Here is an 11897-nt window from a genome sequence, read left to right as displayed (position 1 = left end):
CAGTGTCTGGTAGCCTCGCCTCTGTCAGTGCGCCCCAGGGCAGCTGTGGGTACAATGTAGCTTGCCATCACCAGTGTGTGAATGACTGAATGTAGTGTAAAGCGCTTTGGGGTCTTTAGGGACTAAGTAAAGCGCTATACAAATACAGGCCATTTACCATTTTAGTTTTCATTGATGTGTGTGTGTCTAGGGTGAAAATGAAGTGTAGTTTCCAGGTTTTTTTTATGCTGTGTCTCATTATGCCAGCAGGTGGCAAGTACGTTAGTCGAGTCGTCTGTGTTGCTGCTCCGTCCCACGTAGAATCATGTCAGTAAAAGTTGGGAGAAATCGCCAGAGTCCAATTTTGGATTACTTTGAATATGATTATGTTTTAGATAAAGCAAGTGTCTTGTAGTGGAAAGAGACAAATTATGCAGGACATTTCTAAAGGGAAAAAAATCCCATAAACCTTAAAGTGCACTTGAAAAGCTTGTGCGAGCTTTTCAAGTGCACTTTAAGGTTTATGGGAGGCTAACATAGCTTACCTTGAGAAGGTAAGGGGGAATGCCCAACTCTCATCCCCAGAAACAGAAGCTAACCCCAGGCAGAAAAAAACACATCTGCACATAGCACATGAGAAAAAAAAAAACTCTTAATACACCAAAGAAACACATGACAAGCAACAGGGGTGGGTAAAGGGTGAGAGACAGCCTAATTAGACAGTACATCCGGGCCTGCGTGCGCTGGTCTCCGTCAGCATCGGAAGGGAATAAGCGTCGAAGGCGTTTGGAAAGGGAGGGGGGAGGAGTGTGTGCATATCAGTGTATATGTATGTGTGTGCGTGTCCAGAGTTCAGCTGAGACAGTGTCCTTCGCCCTGCCAGGCTAAGTAAACAGTCTTCCAGCCAACCCAGGTGGCCTTGCATGGAATGGGAAGGAACAGACTAAACACAGTCGGTATCAGGGTGTTTTTGTTCGGCTCCAGCCTTGCGACCGCAGCTGGCGCCCAAAGGGTATCCGTATGAAGTGATGGTGATTTTTACTTTAGTGCGAACAGCTCATATGAATTTCAAAGCAGTTCTTTTTTTTTGTGTCCCGTTTGGATCTTTAGCCATCAGAATTGTTGTCTTAAGGCCAAGAAAGATGCCAAGCGAATTTATTTTACCAAGTGGATCATCATGGCCTTGCCATATTGGTCCATTTGATTGACCTTTATTATAATTATGAATTTATTTTACAGACACAAACATCCATCCCCACCCTCATGCTCTCATATGCACTTAGGACCATGGGTCTCCAGCTGTCTCTGTGCGTCCTGTGGCTTCATGCATGAAGGTTAAGTGGCAATTTTAATTTGAACATATATGTGAGTATGGGCATGAATATTTTTCTACCTATATGTTATCCCTGTAGCAGACCCGTCCCTGCCTCTCACTGTATAACAACAGGAAGGATGGATGAATGAAAATGGTCATTATTTAAATTCAGTTTTATTTATATATGTCATATAATATGTATATCCCAAAAGGTTGATTCTGTTCTTCTAGACACAGTGTTTTCAGTGGGAGAAAGAAACGTTTCACCACTCAGGTTTCTCCAACCTTATTTGTATATGTTATGTTTAGACATGCTTTATATTGTAAGGTTAAGAATCTACAATAATGCAGCGAAAACACCAAGTATGGTTAATTGGCCTGTATTTGTATAGCGCTTTACTAGTCCCTAAGGACCCCAAAGCGCTTTACACAACCAGTCATCCACCCATTCACACACACAGCAAGCTACATTGTAGCCACAGCCACCCTGGGGCGCACTGACAGAGGCGAGGCTGCCGGACACTGGCGCCACGGGCCCTCTGAGACTGTCCAAGCCGGGGCTCAAACCGGCAACCTTCCGATTACAAGGCAACCTCCCAACTCTTGAGCCACAATCGCCCGTCTCAAGTATCAAACAGTGAATCATTATATTGCTGTAAGACGCATTATACTTCTTATTATAGAGAGTATAATCAGTATGTAGTATAGTTTGCATTATATTTCTGAATTAAAAAGAATGTGAAAATCATTAGATTTATTAGATAGGTTTGTATTATCCTATACTGTTGATTTACTGTGAATGAGTTACACTGTTTCATGACATTTCATACTGCTGAGTTAAGAAGAGAATATTGTGTGCAGAGAGCACAGAACACATTCCACAGGAGCTTCACCCCCACCTTTGTTGGAAGCAGAAAAACAGGGAGCCAAGGTCATAACTCAGGCTCACTGAGAGAGAGAAAGAATGTAGATGTTTAGGTTTTATGACTAGGTGGAGGGGAGGCGGAAGCTATAAGAATCTGAGGAACGCTGAGACACTTCGGGATCAGGCAGACACCCTCCCGTGCTCATCTCTCCTCCGGATGGTTTATGCTCATAAAGTGTTGAGTATGGAATAAAAGATTGTTGATTGAGCATTTATACACCATTTATATACAGTATTGTCCTTCCTTCAGCCCAAAGATCAAAACAATTGGGAGGTTTTAACAATTTGGTGCTGCGCGACCCGGATCTTTGGTGTGCTGAGGAAGGCCGATTTGGCCTGTGGTGAGATCGTGAGGCGAGGCGAGCAGAGGACCGGTCCAAATATAAAAAGGTAAGCACAGCCTGTTGTATCAAAAATACCAAATGTTCATATTGGAAATTCTAAATTAATCTGTTCGCTGAGTTACACGTATTTTCACATTAAATTGTCGGTGTCTGGTTTTCGGCACGAGATACTAACATCATAAGTTGAGGCTGAATTCCAGTGTCATACGAACTGGCTCTAGCAAGATACTAAAAACATTCTACGTTGAGACTAGAGTTGCAGCCCACGTTACCTTCTACATTTAACTTTGTCTATGACTGTCTTTTGTGGCAAGAAACTGTAAGTTGAGCTCAGAGGTTTCTGTGTGTGTTTCTGCGTGTGAGACGCGCTCTCTGTGTGTTTCATTGTGTGAAATAGGAACATGGTGACAGTGACGGTTAATGTGTGAATTGAAGGGCACTAGAGCGAAGACACATTTTAGGATCAAAGGTTGACACCTAGTGGACCTGTGGAAATTAATTTTGTTCATGTTGTGGCAACCCTCCTGTCTGTGGACGCACAGGCCGGTCCAGCGGCGTCTGGTTAGCCGAGGTGGCGACTTGGGAACTGAGGTCTCCCGCATTAGCTACAGAATAACACTGAAACTGCTGTGTCTTTGCAGTGTTTACAGAGCTAACGATTTGCACATTTGCATTTGCATTTGGTGTTTGCATGTTTTTCAGATTTCCGTATTCTTTTCCATATTCTACATTCTCAATTTAGTCACATGAGAGGTCAGAACAAAGTGTTAAGTGGAGGTGCTGAGTGTGGGAAGAGTAAAGTTGCTGCCACAAAGGTTTTCTGTCTCCATCTTGCTATTTTATTTTTAAGCAAAAACCATTATTATTAGAGGTAGTTGCTACAAACTGATACAACAACAGTGGCAGTTTTCTGTTTATCCCTAAACAAAGCAAAATCTTCATGTGGAACCATCCATTATAATATTGCGCATTAGCCTCTGTCATGTTCTTTCCTCATAGAATGATTTCCATACTCTGTAGACAGAGGAGCCTGCTTTTAGCAAAATTCCACTGCATAAACATGTTTTGCAATTCTAAAAGTTCCTGATAAATTTCTTATACTTTTTACTTGACAAGCATTGCTTGTAATGAACTATAAACAGTAAACATTCACAAATTATGAATGTCTAAATTTTTTCCCATTCTTATGTTATATATGATGTAGTTTTTTCATGACATGTTTTTCTCTCATTCATCTATTCTGAATTATGTTTGCAATATATCATATATCTGCAATATATTCACATCCACAGGATGGATTCAGATATATATATATATATATATATATATATATAGAGGCCAATACCAAGGGCTCAGAGAAGAGCTCGAGAGGATGTGGAGGGTGAAGGTAACGGTGGTCCCCGTGGTAATCGGAGCACTAGGTGCGGTGACTCCCAAGCTAGGCGAGTGGCTCCAGCAGATCCCGGGAACAACATCGGAAATCTCTGTCCTGGGAACAGCTAAGATACTGCGCAGGACCCTCAAGCTCCCAGGCCTCTGGTAGAGGACCCGAGCTTGAAGGATAAACCGCCCGCAGGGGCGTGCTGGGTGTTTTTTTTTTTTATACATACACACACACACACACACACACACACACACACACACACACACACACACACACACACACAGCACTTGCTTAGTTTGCAATATTATTTACATACAACTGAGCTGAACACTAAGACAAACATTTTTCAGACCTTGCAAAGAGTTCAGGATGCTGAAGATTTATCGGTCAGGAGCTGTCAGGTAGCCAAAAGCGAAGACGATCAGACCCCAGGTAATGCCAAGCAGAGTGATGACCCCCAGTTAGGGATGGGTATTGATAAGATTTTCACGATTCCAATTCCATTTTCGATTTTGTTTAACGATTCAATTCTTTATCGATTCTCTTATCAATTCTTATTTTTAAAAAAGGAGAACACTAAGGTCGAATAGCTTAGAACTTTGTTTTATGTCTTCTCTTTGAACAAGATAGAAATTTAGGAGTAACATGGCCTTACAAACCCAGCAGTGAGATCTTAAGAGATCCAGCCTACGGCTCTTCAATGGGGTGTCACAGGGTCCCCGGGAAAAAAATTGTAAATGTAAAATAATAAAATAAATATTCTTCTGTAGCAATAACAAAGTATAACATAAATTATTCAGTAGCAACTACACAAGAATATCCAGTAATGTCCCTGCCTACAATTAAACACATTCACTTACTGAAAATCGGGGGCATCTGCTGTGGCAAATAGGTCCAAATCTTTGACCACAAACTGAGTCACTGCTCGGTGACATTCATCTATCCTGGCCTGAAAGGAGACGCTACTGGTAGACTGCAGCGACAACTGCCAGCATCTGAGCCAGACTCTGTCTGTCTCTCTCATCATGGTCACCTAAATGCACAGTAATGGCAGATTTTGTAATAAGGCAGATCGCGCTAACATAATATGCACTGTTAGTTGATTATTTACCTGCCGCATTAACGGGAGAGCACGTGCAAACGTTGGCGCTGCTGCTGGGTTGAGATTCACGAATCCGGAGCGGAATTAAAAACACGACATTCATTTAAGGTCATCGTGTGTTTTGTGAGCAAATACTTTTGCATATTCGTGGAAATATGAAATAGATAGATAAATGAAATATCTACTTTGCAAGTATTGCAAGTTGCCCTGTTGTCATCCGTTCTCGTAAAGTATAGCCAAACTTTTGAGCATTTGAGCCATGTTTCCTGCCAGGTAAGCGACGCTCCGCAATGTGGTGACATCATTCGGGGCGACTGGAATCGATAAGGGAATCGTTTGCAAAAATAGCAAACAATTCCAAGGAATTGAAACAGTGGGAACCGGTTCTCAACAAGAACCGGGTTTCGATACCCATCCCTACCCCCAGTGGGGTAAAAATGTCTTTCTTGGCTCCATACAAAAACTGATTTGTCAAACAGAAAATGCCACAGCAGATTACAACATGAAACTAACAGACATTAAATTGTGTTTCAAGAGTGACTGCTAAAACTGCCATTCAAGGAAAATATTGTTGTCTGCACATCACAATACATCAATAGTGTCACATTTTTTAGCGGTTCTTTTTAACTTGCTGCTTGATGCTCTTGGTACTTTTTGTTTTGACAGATTCGACAACCTATCATCAAGTGTGTGTATCCTGGAAGATGTGGTCAATAATAAAAATGAGCAAAAAGGGGTATACTGATGGAGAAAACGTTACATATAACTATACTTTTCAATACATAAAGATGACAACATTAGCATGTACCATGTAAGTGTCATCTCAAGGATGATCACAAAACAGAGAACAACCTAGAACAACCCACCTGAACACTACCTTAGTCACCATCTGAGCCTCATGACAGGCATCTAGCATCTACAAAGAAATAGAGGGAATGATGACTGATGATATAATCCCTCACACTGAAACAATGAAAAATGAATTCTTAATAGAAAATGTTAATTATGCATGTGACTCATGCATGCGTGCATGCACCATCCTTATTTAAACATGCAAAGATCCAGAATAGAATAGAATAGAATAGAATTCAACTTTATTGTCATTGCACATGCACAGGTACAGGGCAACGAAATGCAGTTTGCATCCATCCAGAAGTGCTTTAGTGATATAGATATATTACAATATATATTAGCAATAATATAGATATGTGAGTATATTACAGAAATGGGTCTATTATGGTATGTTATAATGTACACGGTATGAAGTATGTTGTGAATATTCTATAACTATAAGTATGTACAGGCTGTAGTGAGTACAAGCTATGTACAGGATATGAACAGGATATAAATATGAAAAACTATACAGAATATGAAATGAAATAAATAACTTTACAGAATCTGGGATATACAGCTATACAGAAATGGGAACTATGCAAGTTGTAAACAGTTGTAGGATTAAAGATTATCGAATGTACAGAATGATTATTTACACAGAGCTATACAGTAGTGCAGTTAAGATAAGTGAGGGTGTAGATAGTTTCTACAGAGGCTATATAAAGTGCTAGTGGTTGTGAGTGGTGGTTCAGTCCATGTTATTATTGTGTTTGAGGGTACAGTTGTCCATTGTGGGTGTGTGTATGTTCAGTCCATGAGTTTAACGTGGGTCAGATGTCAGGAGGCAGAGTTCAGGAGTCTGACAGCTGTGGGGAAGAAGCTGTTCCGGTACCTGGTGGTCTTAGTCCGGAGGCTCCTGTGGCGCCTCCCAGAGGGCAGGAGGGTGAAGAGTCCATGTGATGGGTGACTGGGGTCTTTGATGATTTTCCCAGCCCTTTTCAGACACCGCTTCCTGTAGATGTCTTTTATGGCAGGAAGTGGTGCTCTGGCGATGCGCTGGGTAGTTTTCACGACCCTCTGCAACGCCTTCCGGTCCGAGGCAGAGCAGTTCCCGTACCAGACTGTTATACAGTTGGTCAGGATGCTCTCGATGGTGCAGCGATAGAAGTTCACCAGGATGTCTGAGGACAGGTGGTTCTTCCTCAGAGTCCTCAAGAAGAAGAGGCGCTGGTGAGCCTTCTTGACCAGCTTGGAGCAGTTGGTCGTCCAGGTGAGATCCTCGGAGATGTGGACTCCCAGGAACTTGAAGCTGCTCACACGCTCCACAGCCGTCCCCTTAATGTGGATGGGTGGATGTGGGTCAGCATTCCTCCTGTAGTCCACGATGAGCTCCTTGGTCTTCTCGGTGTTAAGCAGCAGGTTGTTTCTGTCGCACCACTCAGCCAGACGATCCACCTCCTCCCTGTAGGCGGCCTCATCGTTGCCACTGATGAGGCCAATCACCGTGGTGTCATCTGCAAACTTAATGATGGTGTTGGAACCATCAGCAGGTCTGCAGTCGTGGGTGAAGAGGGAGTAGAGGAAAGGGCTCATCACACAGCCTTGTGGTACACCGGTGTTCATTGTGATGGTAGATGAGCAGCGGTTATCCAGCCGGACATGTTGGGGGCGGTTGGTCAGGAAGTCCAGTAACCATTTGCAGATGAGGGAACTGATACCCAGGTCTGTCAGTTTCCTGATGAGTTGTGAGGGGTGGATTGTATTGAATGCTGAACTGAAGTCTATAAACAGCATTCTGGCGTAGGTGTTGATGTAACTCTGATGTAAATGCAAAACAGCAAACAGGTATAAGATTTTACATGCTTGCAAATGTATTCCTTGCATTGCTTTGTTTTTATAGAACTGTACAGAGCCATAAAAACCTCTCTATCAGTCACTGAAACTGATGCAATGACTGCAGAGACAGCTGAAACACAAGAACTGAGCAGTCATTCAGATGTTTACAAACACCGTCCTGCCGAAATTGTTCCACTCACCTCATACCACCACTCTAAGTTTGAGCCGGAATCGTTTGACAAACTTGTTGAACACTTTAATAAAGAGAAGGCAGAGGTGGAACCCCTACAAGGCCATCCAACTTAAATTGGCCAGCAGGGAGCAGTGACAGCCAAGAGCCTTGCAAAACAAAAAGCCCAATTGGAGGACAGTGCTGCCACTGTGTGCCTGAACAGGAGATGCAGGTTAAGCAAGGTCAGGGTGATTACAAAATTGATGTCAATCTTCACGGGTATATCTTCTCTGTGTGTCCACTCAGAATGGGCAGAAGCTGTCTTTGGCAAGTGACAAGTTCTGGGTTGTTGTCGAGGGTCATATCGTTCTTGGGAAGAAGTTTTACATTTTTGATAAGAAGTAAAAATGAGAAAATGAAGAAAGAGTTAAAGCATTGAAATAAAATAAAAAAAATTACTAAATGCATAAATCCACAAATCAATCAGGAATATGCAGCGAAAAAATTCAAGCAAGAAAGGAAGATAAGAGTGGACACATGAGTGAGGAGTGGAGATAAGAGTTGATATACAGTAGTAGGAGTAAGTACAAACAGTGGGAAGTGGGAAGGTTACTTTTAAAATGTATTCCACTACAGATTACAGAATACATGCCCCAAAATGTATTTTGTAACGTGTTCTGTTACATTACTCAATGAGAGTAACGTATTCTGAATACTTTGGATTACTTAATATATTTTCATGCTTTTTACAACTACATGAATGTGATTTATTACTATTACTGAAGGGCTCTGTCTGGCGCTGAACAGAAATTGTCGCGCTATGCTCCTTTGTTTATTGTGCATAAATAGTGAATTGTCCTGACAGAATATTGCGTTTCGATTCTGTTATTACCATGGTACATTGACAAAAACATATACTTTTATTCACAGGATAAAATAGTTTTTTTGTATCACTAATTGCCCAGTATGATTACAGCATACAATATTGTTGTCACTGCTACATTTCTGTAACGCATACCAGAAATTATTTCCACTACTAATTAATTACCGTTGAGCTCAAAGGTCCTATTAATAAACGGTTAACGAATGTGTATTTATGAAGACGATTTGTGAGACTGGTAAACTTACCTTTGTTCGTACGATGGTCTTTTGTTCTACTAGATACATTTCGAGGTCCTGTACCCATCCGTCAGTAAACTGTATCTGGGCTTGTTGCTGTGACCTGAAGTTACTAAAAACTTCATGAATGCATGCACTCACTCCAAGAACCATATAATTATAAATATGAGCGTGGTGAAAGTTGGGCAGCACGCTAATGTCTTTTGTCCACTCTGTGTGCTCGTAAGGGTCTAACCCTTTCACTCCTTTGATTTTTTCCTCGCATCTTTTCTTTGACTTTTCATCAAGTCTGTCTTTGTACGGACCGGCATTGTTCTCCTTCGTTTTGTACATTCCTTTTTTGGGGGGCAAAGAAAAAGCAAGAAGGTAAAAGTCTTATCATGCCAGAAGTCAACCAGCAGTGTCGGCTTGATACCAGATCTGGGCCAGACCTCCTTGCTATGTGGGTAAGAACAAAGGACAATAGTACCCTAACTGCCTTCTACACACAACATACAATTTGGATAAATTCCACTGTGACAAGGAGAGGATTAATTTCCCACCTAGGAAGGTAGGTTGTTTATTTACAAGCAACACTCATGAACTTCATTCATTAATGTCACTATACACAATAGGTGAAGTGCAGACATTAGTATACCTCAGTAGTTACAACTTTTAAATACTCTGGCAAAAACAGTTATTTTATTTTTATTTTTGATTTACACCAAAACCTTCCCATATGGAAAAGAAATAGTAAAAACCTACATGATTTACTCATGAAAGTGGCCACTTTCATATATTGTTTGAGTAAGTATCCAAAACATACAAGTTTCATTACATAATTTTTCAAGGGATCTTATATCTGTTTTCTCTATTGTATGCTTTTCATACAAGTTTCACACAAGACAGATACAAACTTTATAAGATTTATATATATCTTTTATATATGGGTTGTATCTCTGATCAACACATTGGAGTGAAATAGATTTTTGGTTTTGTAGTTGTTGTTCTTTTTTTATGGCAAACGAAAATTTTAACATTTTTCCCTTTTTAAAATGAGCAAAAAATGTGAAGACAAAATGTTTTTTGATTAATTGTGAATAAGCATTCATTATGCATCTGCAGTACCCTCATGTCCCATTAGGTGGACTCATCATCAGTCATTTCAGTTACTATCAGAACACCAATTGAACAAAGAAGCAGGTTTTGCAGACATTGCAGAGGGAGTTCAGGATGCAGAAGAGGTAGAGGCCAGGAGTAGTCAGATAGCCAAAAGAGAAGAAGACCAGGCCCCCCAGGTAAGGCAGAGCAAAGTGATGACTCCCAGCAGGGTACACAGGTCTTTTCTGGCTCTGTCAAGGTCGACCTGTCCAAACTGATTTATCAAATATACAGTGACACAGGAGATTACAGAACATCTGAAACTGGTAGAAGGAGACTTTGAAAAGTGATTTTAAATTCAGAGACAACATTCTTGCCAAATGAGGGAAATCACATTTCTTATTTGGTTTGTTTAACAGTGTTTAACATATTCAGACCACACCCAGTGCAGGGTTTATGCTACAGCTGGTCTAAATTAACAGAACTGGTAATTACCAAAATCTTTTTTTTTATTTCTATAGTGTTTAATCCACTATTAAGCCAGGTGGATGCAAGCTTTTTGATTGAAGCTATATTTTAATGCTATGATATAATTATTGTTGTTTCTACTCTATCCGAGTACTCAAAGTGCTTTATACAACATTCCTCGTTCATTCACACTCATTCATGCAGGCACTTTTTTTGTATGCTAAATGCTTTCTACCCAACATCCACACACATTCACACTCTGATGGATGCATTGCAGAGCAACTTGGGGTTCAGTATCTTGCCCAAGGATTTTTGACATCCAGACTTGAGCAGCCACCAACCACCAACCTTCTGATTTGAAGACTGACCTGTTTTACCTCCTGAGCTACAGCCACCACTATTTCTTTAATCAAAATAATATTTTTAATGTTAAAATTAAATTATTGTTGAATGTTCTAATTTACCATTTTTACAAAAATTCAGAAAAAATAGTAAAACTTATAATTATAATTACTATCCATTAATTTTCTTACTGTTTCACAAAAAAGCTGTAAAACAAATGGATTTTTGTTTTTTATTAAAATGTCAAATCACACATATTTACCTACATTCTTGAACATTCTTCCTGCCTGATTAGGCAGGAAGTGCAGGTTGAGGAGCACCAGAGCAATTAAAAGGTTGATGTGGACTTTCACAGAAACATCTTGTCTGAGTTTCCTGTCAGGTGATGTCATTGTTTGAAGAACATTAGGCCAATCATCAAGTAAGGAAAGAAAGCCTAGATGACAGTATTAAAGATGAAGGCATTATATTTTCTGCAAAAAGAGGAGGAAAATAGCAGAAGAGCACTCCTGCATTGCCTTTTAGTAATGAATTGAAGGAGAGAAAGACAAAGGCATTAGAAAAGAGCAGTAAAAAAGTCTGAAGAGTTGTTGGGAGCAAGGACAACATGGTAAGTGGACAGTATTTATCTTGGAAATAAATCATTGAAAGACGAGTAATTTAACTATTTGTAATGAAGAGCAAAAGGGTGACAGCCAGAGCAAAAAGCGAAAGACTGCAGCCAATCAGAGTAATGTCTGTTAATATCTTCAGGTCGTTTTCTGAGAGGGAAGCACTCACCTGTAGAGAAAATACACATTCACAATGACTTGTAGCACTTATATTGTCATGCCATACTTATCTGATATGTTTATATATTTCGAATCGAAATTGTGTCCTATATAAAGGGTGAATAAATCTTCACAATGGTGTTACATTAGTTTAAAACCCACAGGTTCTAATTTATGGTTTGTTTTTCATTACTAACTGTAATCTTTAAAAACTACAAATACAAATT

The sequence above is a fragment of the Aulonocara sp. 'chitande type north' Nkhata Bay genome, linkage group LG1 (genome assembly GCF_057382095.1).
Source record: "Aulonocara sp. 'chitande type north' Nkhata Bay isolate Kocher_YH1m ecotype deep benthic linkage group LG1, A_spYH_male_GT1.1, whole genome shotgun sequence".
Lineage (NCBI taxonomy): Eukaryota > Metazoa > Chordata > Actinopteri > Cichliformes > Cichlidae > Aulonocara > Aulonocara sp. 'chitande type north' Nkhata Bay.
Note: the sequence above shows the minus strand (reverse complement) of the source record.